The sequence below is a fragment of the Arvicanthis niloticus genome, chromosome 3 (genome assembly GCF_011762505.2).
Source record: "Arvicanthis niloticus isolate mArvNil1 chromosome 3, mArvNil1.pat.X, whole genome shotgun sequence".
Taxonomy (NCBI): domain Eukaryota; kingdom Metazoa; phylum Chordata; class Mammalia; order Rodentia; family Muridae; genus Arvicanthis; species Arvicanthis niloticus.
Window position 1 is genome coordinate 77,384,801 of NC_047660.1, and position 14,823 is coordinate 77,399,623.

Below are 14,823 nucleotides of genomic sequence, written 5' to 3' on the forward strand. Positions count from 1 at the left end.
ACAGCCTTTTCTTGTCCCTAATTTAGGTAGAATTATCTTATGTTTCTCACCATTTAATTTGAAGTTGGCTATCAGCTTGGTTTATATTGATTTTACTGTGTTTAGGTAGGGTTTTTTTTTTTTTCATCCCTGATCTCTCCAAGACTTTTAACATGAAGGGGTTTGGGATATTGTCAAAGACTTTTTTAGAATCTAAGGAGATAATTATATGGTTTTTTTCTTTCAGTTTGTTTATATGGTGGATTTCACTCTTAGATTGTCCTATATTAAACCATCTCTGCTGCATCCTTGAGATGAAGCCTACTTTGTCATGGTAGGTGATGTCTTTGATGTGTTCTTGGGTTCTGTTTGTGAATATTGAAGATTTTTGCATCAATGTTCATAAGGGAAATTGGTCTGAAATTCTCTTACTTTGATGAGTGTTTGTGTAGCTGAGTTATCAAAGTGACTGAGGTGTCATAGAATGAGTGTGGCAATGTTCCCTCTGTCTCTGTTTGTGGAGTAGTTTGAGGAATGTTGCATTGGCTCTTCTTGACTGTTTGGAAGAATTCTGTTCCACAATCATCTTGCCCAGGCCTCTTTTTGGTTTGGAGATTTTTTTTAATGAGTGCTTCTATTTCCTTAGGGGTTACAGGATTATTCAGATGGTTTACCTGATCTTGATTTAACTTTGGTAAGTGGTGTCTGTCTAGAAAATCATTCATTTCATTGATTTTGCAAGTATGAGAAGTGCAGGCTTTTGAACTAAGACATAAAGATTCTTTAAATTTCCCTAACTTATGATTCCCTAATTTCTGGTTTTGTTAATTTTGTTAATTTGGATACAGTCTTTCTGCCTTTTAGTTAATTTGGCTAAGGGTTTGTCTATCTTGGTTTTTTTTTTTTTAAGAACCAATTCTTGGTTCTGTTGATTCTTTGTATTGTTTCCCTTGTTTCTAACTGATTTCAGCCCTGATTTTTATTATTTCCTGCCTTCTACCCCTCTTTTCTGGGCTTGCTTCTTTTTTCTAGAGCTTTCAGGTGTACTTTTAAATTGCTGATATGGGAATTCTCTAATTTCTTTATGGAGGCACCTAGTGCTATGATCTTTCCTCTTAGCACTGCTTTCATTGTGTCTCCTGAATTTGGGTATGTTGTGCCTTCATTTTCATTGAATTCTAGAACGTCTTTCATTTATTTCTTCCCTGTCCCAGAGATCATTGAGTTAAAAGTTGTTCGATTTTCATGAATGTGTAGGCTTTCCTGTGTTACTATTGTTATTGATGTAGTTTTACTTCAAGGTAGTCTGATAAGAGATGCAAGGTGTTATTTCAATTTTCTTGAGTGTGCTGAGGTTTGCTTTATAACTGACTATATGGTCAGTTTTGGAGAAGGAGCCATGGAATGCTGAGAAGGCATATTATTTTGTTTGGGTGAAATATTCTATAGATGTCTGTTGATGTATTTATAAAAAGATAAAGAGAGAGTATGTCCTGTGGAGGTGTATGTTGTAAGGTATTGGGAAAGGGGGTGTCTCAGCTGTCCCATGCCGAGGCATCTCTTTCCCTCTGAGTGACCAGCCAGCCACACACTGGTGTAGTATAGAATAGAGTTTATTCAGGGCATGGGGAAGGGAGTTAAGAGCATAGTAGAGGCAAAGAGAGAGGGGGGGGAGAGGGAGAGAGAGGGGGGACAGAGAGGGAGAGGGAGAGTAAGAGGGAGACAGAGAGAGAGAGAGAGAGAGACAGAGAGAGAGAGAGAGAGACAGAGAGAGAGAGAGAGAGAGAGAGAGAGAGAGAGAGAGAGAGAGAAGAGGAGAAGTAGAGGCTGGCCATGAGCATGTGGAGAGAGGGGGGGAAGGGAATGGAAAGGGGAGAGGGAACAGAGGGCTCAAGAGCAAGCGGGAGAGAGAGAGAGAGAGAGAGAGAGAGAGAGATAGAGAGAGAGAGAGAGAGAGAGAGAGAGAGAGAGAGAGAGAGAGAGAGAGAGAGAGAGAGAGGAGGGGGCAAACAGCCCCTTTTATTTTTCAATTTTCTTGAGTGTGTTGAGGTTTGCTTGGTCAGGCCTTACCAGGTAACTGCGGGGGTGGAGTTTAGACAGAATGCTAATACCTGTAGGGTCTATTTGATTCATAACATCCGTTTCTTTGTTTCTCTGCTTAGTTTTTGTCTAGATCTGTGAATTGGTGAGAGTGGGTTGTTGGAAGTTTCCCACGTGTGAGGTTTGATGTGCAATTTAAGATTTACAATGTTTCTTTTACAAAAGTGGGTGCCCTTATATTGGGGGCATAGATGTTCAGAATTAAGATATCATTTTGGTAGATTTTTCTTTGATAAGTATAAGGTGTCCTTCCCTGTTTCTTTTGGTTAATTTTGGTTCAAAGTCTAATTTAATAGATATTAGGATGGCTACTCCAGCTTGCTTCTTGGGTTAATTTACATGGATACTGTTTATCTTTATGGCTTCTTGGGTTAATTTACATGGATTCTGTTTATGGCTGAGATGTTTCTTGTATGTAACAGAATGATGAATCCCGCTTTTGGACCATTCTGGTAGCCCGTGTCTTTATATTGGAGAATTGAGTCCTTTGGTGTTGAGAGATACTAACAACCTGTGAATCTTATTTCCTGTTATTTTGGTGGGGGGGGGGGGAGGCATGCATGTGTGTGTGTGTGTGTGTGTGTGTGTTTTGTGTTTTTGCATGTGATTTCCTTGTTTTTGCTGGTATGTAATTATTTCCTGTGTTTTCTTGAATGCAGTTATCTTTCCTAAGTTGGAGTTTTCCTTCTAGCACTTTCTGTAGGGCTGGATTTGTAGATAGATATTGTTTGAACTTGGATTTGTCTTCAATATCTTGTTTTCTCCCTCTATGGTGATTGAGAGGTTTACTGGGTACAGTAGTCTAGGTTGGCACCTGTGGTGGTTTAGTGGTTGCAGGATATCTGTACAGGCCCTTCTAGCTTTTGGAGTCTCTGTTGAGAAGTCAAGTGTAATTCTGATAGGACTACTTTTTTCTGTTACCTGGCCTTTTCCCCTTATCATTTTAACTATTCTTTCTTTGTCATTTAGATTTTTTTGTTTTGAATATTATGTACTAGGAAGATTTTTTTTTCCTGGTCCAGTCTAGTTGCTGTTCTATAAACTTCTTATATGTTTATAGACATCTCTTTCTTTAGGTTGAGAAATTTTTCTTCATGATTTTGTTGAGAATATTTTCTGGGCCTTGGAGCTAGGATTCTTCACCTTCTTCTATTTCTATTATTCTTAGGTCTTTTCATGCCATCCCAGTTTTTCTGGATGTTTTGTGTCAGGAAAGTTTTAGCTTTAACACTTTCTCTGACAGATGTATCAACGTCTCCTTTTGTATCTTTTATGTCTGAGATTCTCTCTTCTATCTCCTGTATTCTGTTGCTGATGCTGCATCTGTTGTTCCTGTTCTCTTCCCTAGGTTTTCCATCTTCAGGATTTCTTCGGTTAGTGTTTTCTTTATTGCTTCCTTTTCCACTTTCTGGTCTTACACCATTTTTTTTTTATTTCTTTCAGATGTTTAATTGTATTTTCCTGTATGTCTTTAGTGGATTCATTTGTTTCTTCTTTAAAGACTTCTGTTTCACTGTATTTTCCTGTAGGTAAGGGAATTCCTTTCCTCTTTAAAGGCCTCTATCAACTTTATAAGATTTTATTTAAGATCATTTTCTTGTGTTTCAGTAGTGTTAGGATGACCATGGCTTTCTCTAGTGGGCTGTAGTGTATGTTGGATGTGTCATATTGCCCTGGCACTTGCTGATTGTGTTCTTTCCAGGGCCTTTACCCATCTGGATGGTTTTGGTCCCTGGAGGTTCTGGTTGTAGTAGGAATTGGGGGGGGGGGGTGAACTTCGATGGTCCTGGTGTGGCAGGTCTCATGAATTATTATATTTTCAAGCACAAATTATGTTTCAGGTCATGCATAATTTAAATAATTTCTATGGAAATTTTGGATCCAATAATTCTCTTTAAGATAGCTGTAAGAATTTTCCATATTGTATACAAAACTTTGAGGCATTAAAAATCCACAATATAAAAAGTAAGGAGGTAGAAATCAATTTATTCATATAACATTTTTAAAAATGGACATTGAAACAGCAGTCAATATCAAGACTTATCAAATTTTTAAAAACAATAAGAGCATATAACAAAACAAAACCAAAACATCTAAAAGGAAAAAACAGAAACCCAACCACAAAATTAAGCAGCATTCTCTCACTGCAGATTTAGCAGCATCAACCTGCAGCCTGTGCCAGGTCTTTGGCACTCAGTGGCTGGGTAATCACCCTAGGTTTCTCATGGGGAGTTGTCAGAAAATCAAAAGGAGCACACCCAGAAGCAGGCTGGTAGCTCATTGGCTCCATAAAATTAGGGCCTATTCACACCGAGGAAATATAATATGTGGAAGCAAATCCACCCAAGGCATTCTGTGGTTTCTAGGGATGGGGCTCAGCAGGTGGCTCCTGGTGCAGCAGGTCATTCTGTAGGACACTCTCTTTCTGGGCTGTGGCCAGTTGTATCTCATGCTGCAGTTTTTCAGACCTGGGAGAAGGCAGTTAAGACACCGACTTGGTAGGGACCTGCCATATTAGCTGTCAGGTTGCTACCTCCCACTACCTCAACTGTACTGGTCACCCAACACAGATTGTTTACCTGAAGTCATTGTTTATACCCCAATGAATAACACTCACATAGTGGCTGGGCCTACAAATATTCTCAGACTTACACACAGGTCAAAATTTGATCGAGGTTTATATGTTCTTTATTCTGCTAAAAAAAAAATAGGACTTTCTCTTGTAGTCCAGGGGCATCATTTTGTAAATGTAGCCTACCATAGTCAACAGCAGATGAGTGATACACAAGTCATTGATGTTGAGTTAGAGATGGATCACAGCATTATAGAGACATAATGCAGTCTTACATCCTTGGTACCTGAAAAAGGCTGTGAGAATACCTCAGTCATCCTGCTCAGAAGGCCAATGATGGAGGAATTCACCTTGCAACTCCATGACATTGGAGAGAGAAGAAGGCAGATATCTGTGAGTGCAAAGAAACCCTTCTCAGAACATAGACACTGGAGATGCTACAAGGCAGTCACACTGCCACATGCACAAGGAGTAAGAATTGTCTGCTTTGCTGGATTGAAGCTCTTAATGACTAACTAGCACAAAACTTTGAGGTATTCTTTTCATGGTAGTGACTCTTAGACCTGCTGATGAACAGAAGCCCCATACACAGAGCACCCAGGTGGCTCTGCTATCTCCTTCCAGACTGGGCTCCTACCTCATCTGGAGGGCATCAAAGTGATGCTGCAGCTTTTGTGCTAACTCCTTTTGCTTGATGGTTACCTCCTATTTCATCACACACTGCAATGTTTCCTCCATTCTTTCCATGTGCTGTTCATTAGAAGATGGTGTTCTTAGAGGAGGGTTATACACGGGCATGCACAGACTTTCCTAGAAAAGCAACTTGATATAGAGGAACCTAAAAGCTTGCTGCTCAGCAAAGCAAACAAGAGCCTTCTCAAGCGAACTTCTAGGGAAGTAAACCATTTTTCAAGGTAGAGACAAGAAGCCCAGTGTTCCCTCTAGCCAAAACACTCATGCATGAAGCACTACACACACACACACACACACACACACACACACACACACACTCACGAATTGAGCAAAAAGCAACCTCATGTGAGATGAGCATGTGAGTTCAGACTAAGTACACCAACACTGTCCATCCCTGGGGACAGACTCTGCAGTATACTGTGCTTGGCCAGACTATATAGAGGTGATTTGAGAACTTTGTTCCCTGAATCCCCAAGCCTCAAAAACTCTTAAATCACCTTAATCTTTCCTGCATCCCTAGCCATGTAGTCAGGTCCAGACTAGAAGTTCCAGGAAAGGAGAACTCTCCAGTAACCCTCACAGAAAACAGGGCTAAAGAGTTGCTACTCAGCGGCTATTTACTTTGAGAGAAAAGATTTGGGAGTATGGTTTTCAGCTGACATTCTAAAGCCAAGAAAAAAGCCAGGTTCAGAATTAAGTCTTTTAGAAGAGATGACAGAGGTTCTGTTTAGTCAACAAAATGAACTGGGTATTAGGTCTATCTTGTAACTTACTGTTACAAATTGGTATAGTTATGCTCTAATTGTATTTTGAGAAAAGTTTTTTTTTAACAGGAAGGGTGATATGTAGGGAGGAGCTAAGGTGGGAGAAGTAAGGAGAGGAGGAGGAGTAAGAGTAGTAAGAGGAGGAGAGGAGGACCTAGGAAATGAGAGAGGAACAAGGAGGCGGATGTTCACGTGTCTCTGCCAGTCAAAGGTAGTTGGTATATCTAGGTTGGGTATTGGGTTACACTTCTGATTGTATGGGCATCTTGCTATTGAGAATTACCAAACTTTAAAGCCTTTGATTAACATTTTTTAAAAGTTACTAATAAAAAAACAAAAAGAGTTGCTACTCAGGCTTTTATCAGTGTGGAAAAAGAATTGGGCAAAGGGAAGAGAACTACTTGGGTTACAGAAAGAAAGGAGAAGGCCACAGGACATACAAATAGACCACGAGAGCCGGGCAGTGGTGGCGCACGCCTTTAGTCCCAGCACTTGGGAGGCAGAGGCAGGCGGATTTCTGAGTTTGAGGCCAGCCTGGAGTTCCAGGATAGCCCGGGCTATACAGAGAAACCTTGTCTTGAAAAACAAAAACAAAAAAAACAAGACAATGAGAAGCAGTTATTTCACAGTTTCACTAGGCTCTTCTAGCAATCAGATTCCCACCAGTGATGCTCCGTGACCCATCATGCAAATGACTCACAGTACTCAGAACTAATTCCATGCTCTATGCACAGTGCCCCATGTATCAGGAGGGCATGGACACATGCTATTCACCCATTTCCCTTGGTAGACTGCAACTTCAAGCAGGACAGAAGGATATTCTTGCCAATAATTGAGTTTCTTACAAGAAGCTAACTGACCAGAATACATGTGCATAGACAGGGAATGAATAATCATGCTAATGTGCTGGGTGGCTGCTTGGGAGTATGGATTACAAAGGTGATGGGTGTGAAAGCAGAGGTGGGTCAATGAGCAGACAGGAAATCCCATGAGAAATGGTGTGAGACATTAGCTGTATGTACCTAGATGCCTCTCCATACCTTTTGGTGCTGGGTCTGTGCGTCACTGGCCTCTTCCTGTTGCTTCCTGTATTTTCACTTCAATTCCCCCAAGTGCTGCTGTAGTTGTACACAATCCCCCTGCATTTTCTGGTTCTCCTCCCTCAAAATTTCAGCGTTTTTCACATGATTCAACTCAGGAAGCAGCTGTGCAGGTTTCTAGAAACAACCTCTGCATAGTAAGCCCCTGCCAGTTTCCTCCTGCCAACCCTACTTCAGGGTCCAAGTAACCCCAACAGGACCCATGTTCCCAAGAAGACCTAGGAAGGAGACCAATACAGCCATGACAGTTACACTTAGAAGACCCAAAGCAAAGAGAACAGCAAAATCAAAAAAGGATAAATGAATCCTTAACTTCCTAATACCAATAAAGATCCAAGTCCCTTGATAAAAAGAAAATTTCATCCTTTCTTGGATCTCCAAGGTCATGGGGAAACATCAAAAAGTAGGGGTTAGATAACCTCAAGGTAGGTGAGGGAACTAAGGGGAGGACATTGTTTGCAAGTGTTCTATATCAACTAGCTCTGTTAAAAACATGCCTAAGACCCAGAGGTCCAGGGGTGCATGAAATTATTGTAATTCCAATGAATAAAAGTCACCAAGTAACAGGGACTAGATATTTACTAACCTTAAACAGTATGCCAGCATGTTTAGATACTGTATGTTTAATGAAGTAGTAATAAGAATAGGACATTCTTCTGCAGCCCACAGGCATCATTTTGTAAAAGTAACCTTCCATACACAACAACATATGAGCAATAAACAACATATTCATGATTAGTTACTTATGCACCACACCATTTTATAGAAAGATTAAAGCCCTACAATCTGGACATCAGAACATGATCATGAGGCTAGCTCAAACCTTCTACTGGGGGCGGGAATACATCCTTCATTGAAGCAACATATTGGATTAAGATAAAGCACATCCTGCTGAAGCAGCATTTCTCCAGCTGTGTGACTGAGAAAATGGCCCCTGCACAGGCTTTGACACCAAACAGGAAGCTGTATTTCCTTAGGACCAGAGCTGAGAAACCACAACCTAGCTCTCTATGGGAGTCTGTCTGTTACAGAATATTTCCATTGAAGGTTCTGATCATCCCTGCAACAGAGCTATCAGCCTGGGTTCATCCTGGAAATTTCTTAAACTATATTATCCATAGAACTCTTTTCACAGAAGTGGGTAAACAGGGCAGAGGGCAGTGTTACGAAGTGGATTCTGTTCTGTAGAGGGGATGTTAGGAATAAAATATAAATATAGCCAAGCATGGAGGTGTACATGTTGAGATCCCATCAAATGGGAGACAGAAACAAGAAGATCTCTGTGACAACAAAACACCCTTCAAAACATACTAGAGAGCACAGAAGGTAGTCACAACAGGTCAGTCATATAGAGGATCAAAAATATAGTTTCCTAAACAGACGGTTGCCAGTTGCCTGGCTCTGAGAGGGTAGTGGCAGGGGCACAGAGTAGGACTCTGGTGATGGCTTTAAAGTCTGAGGGTCTCAGGTCTTTCTAGCTTTTTGACCTGTACTGGAATGCAGATAACTTCTAAAAAGTCCTAAAAACTTCTTCTGAGGGTAAAAGACTGCAAGTGTAGGTGATTAACACCTGTAGCCTATCTTTCTATAGGCCTTTGTTCTATCTCAGCAGGAACTGCTGGGCTCTAACTTACAAGTCTGCTAGTCTGAGGTTGCAGGAAGAAAGGACACTTAGAAAAGTTGCTATAGTTTATTAAGTGTAAAAAGTATCCTATGAAAGCTATCTGAGGGGAAAGGTGGAAAGGTCCTAAGTGGGGAAAAGGAGAAAACTTCTATTTGGGAAAAGGGAAAAACTCTATTCTATCTCTATTCTATCTTCTATTCTAACTCTATTCTATATCTAACTATTCTAACTCTTCTAACTATCCAATTCTCATCTCTTTGTCCTCAGAACTTATACATCTTTCAGAGTACATGGTCACATGTTACAAGGTTCATCACAAGTTCACACCAAAATTCAAATCATAAGTTGAAATAGAAGTTTACAACACAGAATGTTTACATGAATATCTATTAGGAGTAATTATCTAGCTAGACATTCATCACCTAGCTCCACAGGTTTGCCAAAGGTTTAAAACTATAACTTAAGAAATTAGTGAAATTTTGTATAGATAAACCCAGGTAATATTTTCTCTTCTGTCCTGGTACCTATAATAAATCATGAGTTCCTCTTTTAGTGACCTTGGTTAATTGTTTTACAACTTCTTGGAATGTGCTCTGAGCAGGAGAAAGTCTGGTTACTATCGCTCTTCTGGCAACTAACTGATAACATTCCAGAGACTATCAGAGTTCTCATTGCAGTTTTGACTATGCATGAGGGATTTAATACAGTCCCTTTATAAAAGAGCTTAATAATCATTGATATAATTTTAGGAATTCTTATAGGATCATCATTAAGACTTAAGTCATCTATTTGTCTATATAGTATCACTACAAGACAGTACATCTTCGTGGATTTGCAGAGATCTGCTCCAAAGGGGTGTGCTATTGCTTAGTGATTGTTACATATGTTTAATAATAATAATAATAATAGGAAAGGCATATTAATAGCAGGAATTTTTCCTAAAATTATGTCCGCCACAGCCTTGCTTAATGGGGCACACTTGTCTCAGATTATATAATAATCCAAGGCAAGCATTTCAGGATGATCATCTGCTAATTATTAGCTTGTCCCATTATGGCTCCTGACAGACAATAATATTGACTGGACCAGCAAAATCTATAAATTTTTTTTCTGGCAGTGGCTCTCAGACTTGCTGATGAGCAGAAGCCCATAAAACACAGAGATCTCAGGTACAGTGGACTCAGGTGGCTCCACATTCTCCTACCCTGGGCTCCTACCTCTTCTGGAAGACCTTAAAGTGATATGTTAGATTTTCTGTAAAATCCTTGTCTTGGATACCCAGCTCCTTCTGCTTGTATCTCTTCTGTAGCAATAACTCCATTTTCCCAGATCCTGTTCATTAGAAGACAGCGTTCTTAGAGGATGGGTAATGTATAAGCATGCACAAATATGCATCCAATACCAGACACCTACACAGGATCCCAAGAACTTGCAGGTAAGCCCAATAGCCCCAAAGTTTCTACAGTATGCTTCTGGGGATATAAGACATGTTCCAATGTATGGATTTCCATGGAAAAAAACCACAGTGTCTCCTCTAGCCAATGCACACAGGCATGGTGTGCTACACTGCCAATAAACTTCATGCTAGATGAGCATGGGAGTTCATATGAAGTACACCAGGGTTTCAGGAGAGGTTTAGAACTCTGGTATCCACACACTTGGAAAGTAAAACCTTATGGAAAGCTTTCCTTTGCCAGACTATGTTAAGATGGCTATAGAACTATTCTCCCTGAATCCCCACATGTCCAACCCTCATTTCAAGTCTTTCAAGTTGTTCCAACAACCCTGTCCATATAGTCAGCACCAGACCTTAAGCTCAAGGAAAAAAGAACTTTCCTGAATCATTTACAAATAACAGGGCTGACAAGCTGTTACTTGGGGTTCTATCAGTGTGAATCAATAACTGAGCAATGGGAAGAGACTTAATTGTGTTGGTCGCAGAATAAAAGAGAAGGCCAAATGCCACCTCATAGATACTTTTAAGAAGTACTCATTTAATCACTATTTCTAAGGGCTTATCAGGATGACCAAAATATCTGAGCCTACTTCCAGGTCCTAGCCCAAAGTCATTTTCATGTCTGAAGCCTACTACTTTGTTCTAGCCTAAGATTTAGATTCCTGCCTGAAATTACTTCTTTGTTCTAGCCTAATGTCAGGTTCCTGCCTGAAGCCTTGTCCTTGGCCAATGTCACATTACTGCCATGCAGCCCCAGAAGCTCTCTGCCTCTCCTCCTTTTTTCATATTCAAGACTGAGCCTGTCTTAGGTCATTCTGACAAGAATGCCTTCCTTATCCATCGTGGAATATGCATCATCAAAACCAATGCAGTTCTGTCTTAGGTTGGTAAGGCTCTGTGCAGAATCTTACCCATCCTTGTCTTGCCAGCCTGTTAATAACTCTGTCGGGGGTCCATTTTCAGTTTCAAGCCATGTACTTTGGCTGCCAACATGTTAATGCTATTAAAGACAAGCTTTAACATGATGGGCAAGAATAAAAGTATTCCCAGGACAAAAAGGGGCTGGCATGATCAAACTATATATGCCATTCTTGAAATTTGACCAAAATAGAAATATTGATCTCAGGCCATGGGTAATTTTATCAGCAGTATCTGCCACATCAATGCTCAGCAGAGCAGCATTCTTTAAGTTCATAAGCTCACTATGTAAAGTTAAAATATCCAGAGAGGTGTTAGAATTATGGGAGTGATCACGGAACTTTGTTTATTGCCTTGCTTATTCTTTGGCTATTTGTGTTTATTGTCTTGCTTGTTCCTTGATTATTTGCATCTATTGTATTGCTATTTCCTCAACCGAGAACTGACCTTAATACTTGCATGTAATTAAAATGGTATAAAAGCAAAAAGGAGGAGGAGGGAGGGGATAGGGGATTTCGGGGGGGGGGAAGAGGGGGTGACATCTGAAGTGTAAATAAATAAAATATCAAATAAAATAAAATTCCATGCTGAAATGGAAAAATAAAAATAAAAGAGGTTCTCACTTGACATATACACAGGGCTCTTCTAGCTTCAAGATGCTTCTCATTTGTGATGTCATATGACTCCTGCCATGCAGATGAGTTACAGGATCCAGAAATCCCCCAAAGCTCTGGACATAGCACAAAACTTATCATGACAACATGTACATGTGTGACATGTTATTTGCCTATCTCCCTCATAGGACTGCAGTTTCAAATAGAGTAGCAGGTATGATTCAGTTTCTTGCAAGACACTAACTTCCCAGATTACTTGTGCACAATCAGGGAAATGAACAGTCACATTAATGTGGGGTGTGGCTGTTTGGGAGTGTAGGTTAGAAAAGAGATAGGTGGAAGCAGAAGAAAGTTCAAAGGGCAAATGATGAGGGACACTAGCCTGAGCCAGCTGCCTGTCCCTACCTGCTGCTGGGTCTGGTGGTCGCCTGTGTCCTGCTGCTGATTCTTAGAAGTCATTTTCATGTCCCCCAAATGCTGCTGTACTAGGACACATTGCCCCTGGATTTTCTCCTGCCTCAGTATGCCCAGTTTGTTCAACTGAGACTGCTCCATCAGGAGCTGGTCATGCAGGTTGCTGGAAACACAGTTGCATAGTCAGATTCTGCAGCCTCCTCCTGCCATTCCTACTTCCAGATACCATTAACCCTACCACATCCCAGGTTCCCATGAAGACCTAGGAAAGAGTCCAATACAGCCACGGCAGCTGCACTCTTGAAGATCAAAAACAGAGAACAGCCATGTTAGAAAAGAAGAAATTAATTCTGAAGTCCCCAACACCAATAGAGAACCCTGTCACTCCAAAGAAAGAGGATTCTCTACCTGTCTTTGATTGTACAAGGTATTGGGGAACAACAAAGTTAGGGGGTAAATATTCTCAACATAGGACAGGGGAGACAAGGAGAGGGCATTCATTACAGGTGTTCCTTAACAATCAGTTCTGTAAAACCCTACTGACCCACAGAGTACCAAGGTTGCCTGACACCCATCTCCTGGTGTGAATCACTTTTCTGTCTAAAGGCTCCTGAGCATGGCAGGACAATGCTGGGAGCAATGACAGTCTCTTTCACACTTAGCTAAACTGAGTCCAAAAGGCCCAAGTTATGCTGATGGCTAAGAACCAAAGGTAAGAACCAGAGAGGGGACTCACCATTCTAGAAACAAAGACAGACAGAAATGACCATTCTACTCTGTCATGGGTACCTGCCAGGCACTTACTGATAGAAGCCAGTCTCCTTCTTGAGCATCTTGATATACTTGGAGGCCTCGGTGTTCTTAATCTTCAAGATCTGCAGTCCTGACATGATGTACTTATGCTCCAAATGCAATTTTTCACAATACGTTTTTGGCAGGTGGTAGGGCCTGGTTCCAAGAGGATAGTATCCCACGAACACAAGCCTATAGGAACACTTGGGATGTTCCCAGGACTGCCCCAACTTGGCCAATGCCACATTCTGAACCTATTTAATGGGACATCCTGGTGTATGTAACCTTGTTATCCTGGCCCCGGTCTGGCAGAGCCTAGCTGTCCAGGTAGAGGGTACTCTGGCTGCATGAACTCACTCAGTAGGCATAGATGGACAGTCTAGTCCAGTATAGTATCAGGAGACTATGACAAAAGTCTTGCCTCACCAGAAACTTGTGTGATTTCATATCTCCTGTTTTCACAACAGGGTTTCCAGATTCTGGATTACTATTACTGCAGAGGTAGACATTGTACACAATTCTTGGTTGAGAGCCCTCTTCAGAAGAACTTTATAAACTACTGGAGAGATTCAAATGCAACGAAAATGTGACCACATAGGTCAGGAGCAGTGCTGTTTAAAGAGGGACTACCAGACCTCAGCACTATTACCTTGAAAGTGTGAGACAGAGAAATCCTCAGGCCAAGAAGTAGACCCTTGGATTCTAAAGCCTGGAGGGACACAAATTCATGCAAACATAGTTGCGTGTGCAGGTGCTCGCATGTGCAAACACACTCTCTCTCTCTCTCTCTCTCTCTCTCTCTCTCTCTCTCTCTCTCTCAGGGGTTGGAGGAGACAGAGTCACAGAGACAGAGAAAGAGACTCGTACAATGGGATGCAGAAGAAATTCATGCACTATTGTCTCAGAGTGTAAGGCAAAAGACCAGAGGAGAACAGCAATGACTCCAGGCCTTGTAGTAAAGCACTCACAGGGGAAAATGTAGGACCAGACCCTTCCAGGTGCTTCCATGCGCTTTCAACTCTCAATCTCCTGCCAGGCAACTAGAAGACTCACCACAAACTCACAACAGCTAGAATTTTACACAATCTATCACCTGTCAAGTCTTTTCAAAATGCATGTTGAGAACTCACTCTCCAATACCCCAATCTCTGAGTTCTGTTACTCAGACCACAGGCTCTGGTTTTCATTTGGAGGAAACTGAAGAGACCATTTCCCATCTCACTCCTGCCCAACCTTCAAATATGCCTCTCCTCTGAGAAGTGTTTAGGGACATGAGGTTGGACACTGGGACACCTTGGAGGGGAAGACTTCTAGAAACCAAGATCTTAGAAGGGTAAGATAAGGGTGACAGAGCAGATTCGGTTCCAGACATCATAGAGTTTGAGACAATGAATACTTATTCTCCAAGGGTCCTCCCAGGATCAGTGTTCAGGTGATCTTGCAATTCATTCCTCTCAGTGGTGAGCTTCTGAAGCTGTGTGGTCAGCCTCTCCGTTTCCTTCTTCACCTGCTTCTTGGTGAGAACGGGTATGGAGGATGATGGCTGTCTGCCAGCCTCTGTAGGCAGAAGACTACAAGTGAACTTGCATAGTAAGAAGGCATAGAGAATGGACAGACCAGCCTAAGACTTAAAGAGAAAGAGAGCATGCAATTCAAATCAGAGACACCCCTAAGATTTTGGCCCAGACTTGAGATGCCTCCTGTGTGGATCTCAGCTCTCCCATCATTCTGTAGAGAGGACAAAGTATAAAAGCATCCAGGTGTTTCCTCTGCCTCTCTACACATGCTTATGATGAC

The 14,823-nt window shown here is 41.4% G+C and overlaps 1 long non-coding RNA gene across 1 annotated transcript; it reads right to left on the reverse strand.

Annotated features, from left to right (window-relative positions):
• Positions 1 to 10,098: 10,098 nt before the first annotated feature.
• Positions 10,099 to 12,368, reverse strand: LOC117705656 (uncharacterized). Its single transcript, XR_013109413.1, has 3 exons — positions 12,226 to 12,368; positions 11,830 to 11,936; positions 10,099 to 10,164 (listed from the first exon to the last, which is right to left on the reverse strand). It is a non-coding gene; the product is annotated as an uncharacterized LOC117705656 (long non-coding RNA).
• Between the last annotated feature and the right edge of the window lie 2,455 nt (positions 12,369 to 14,823).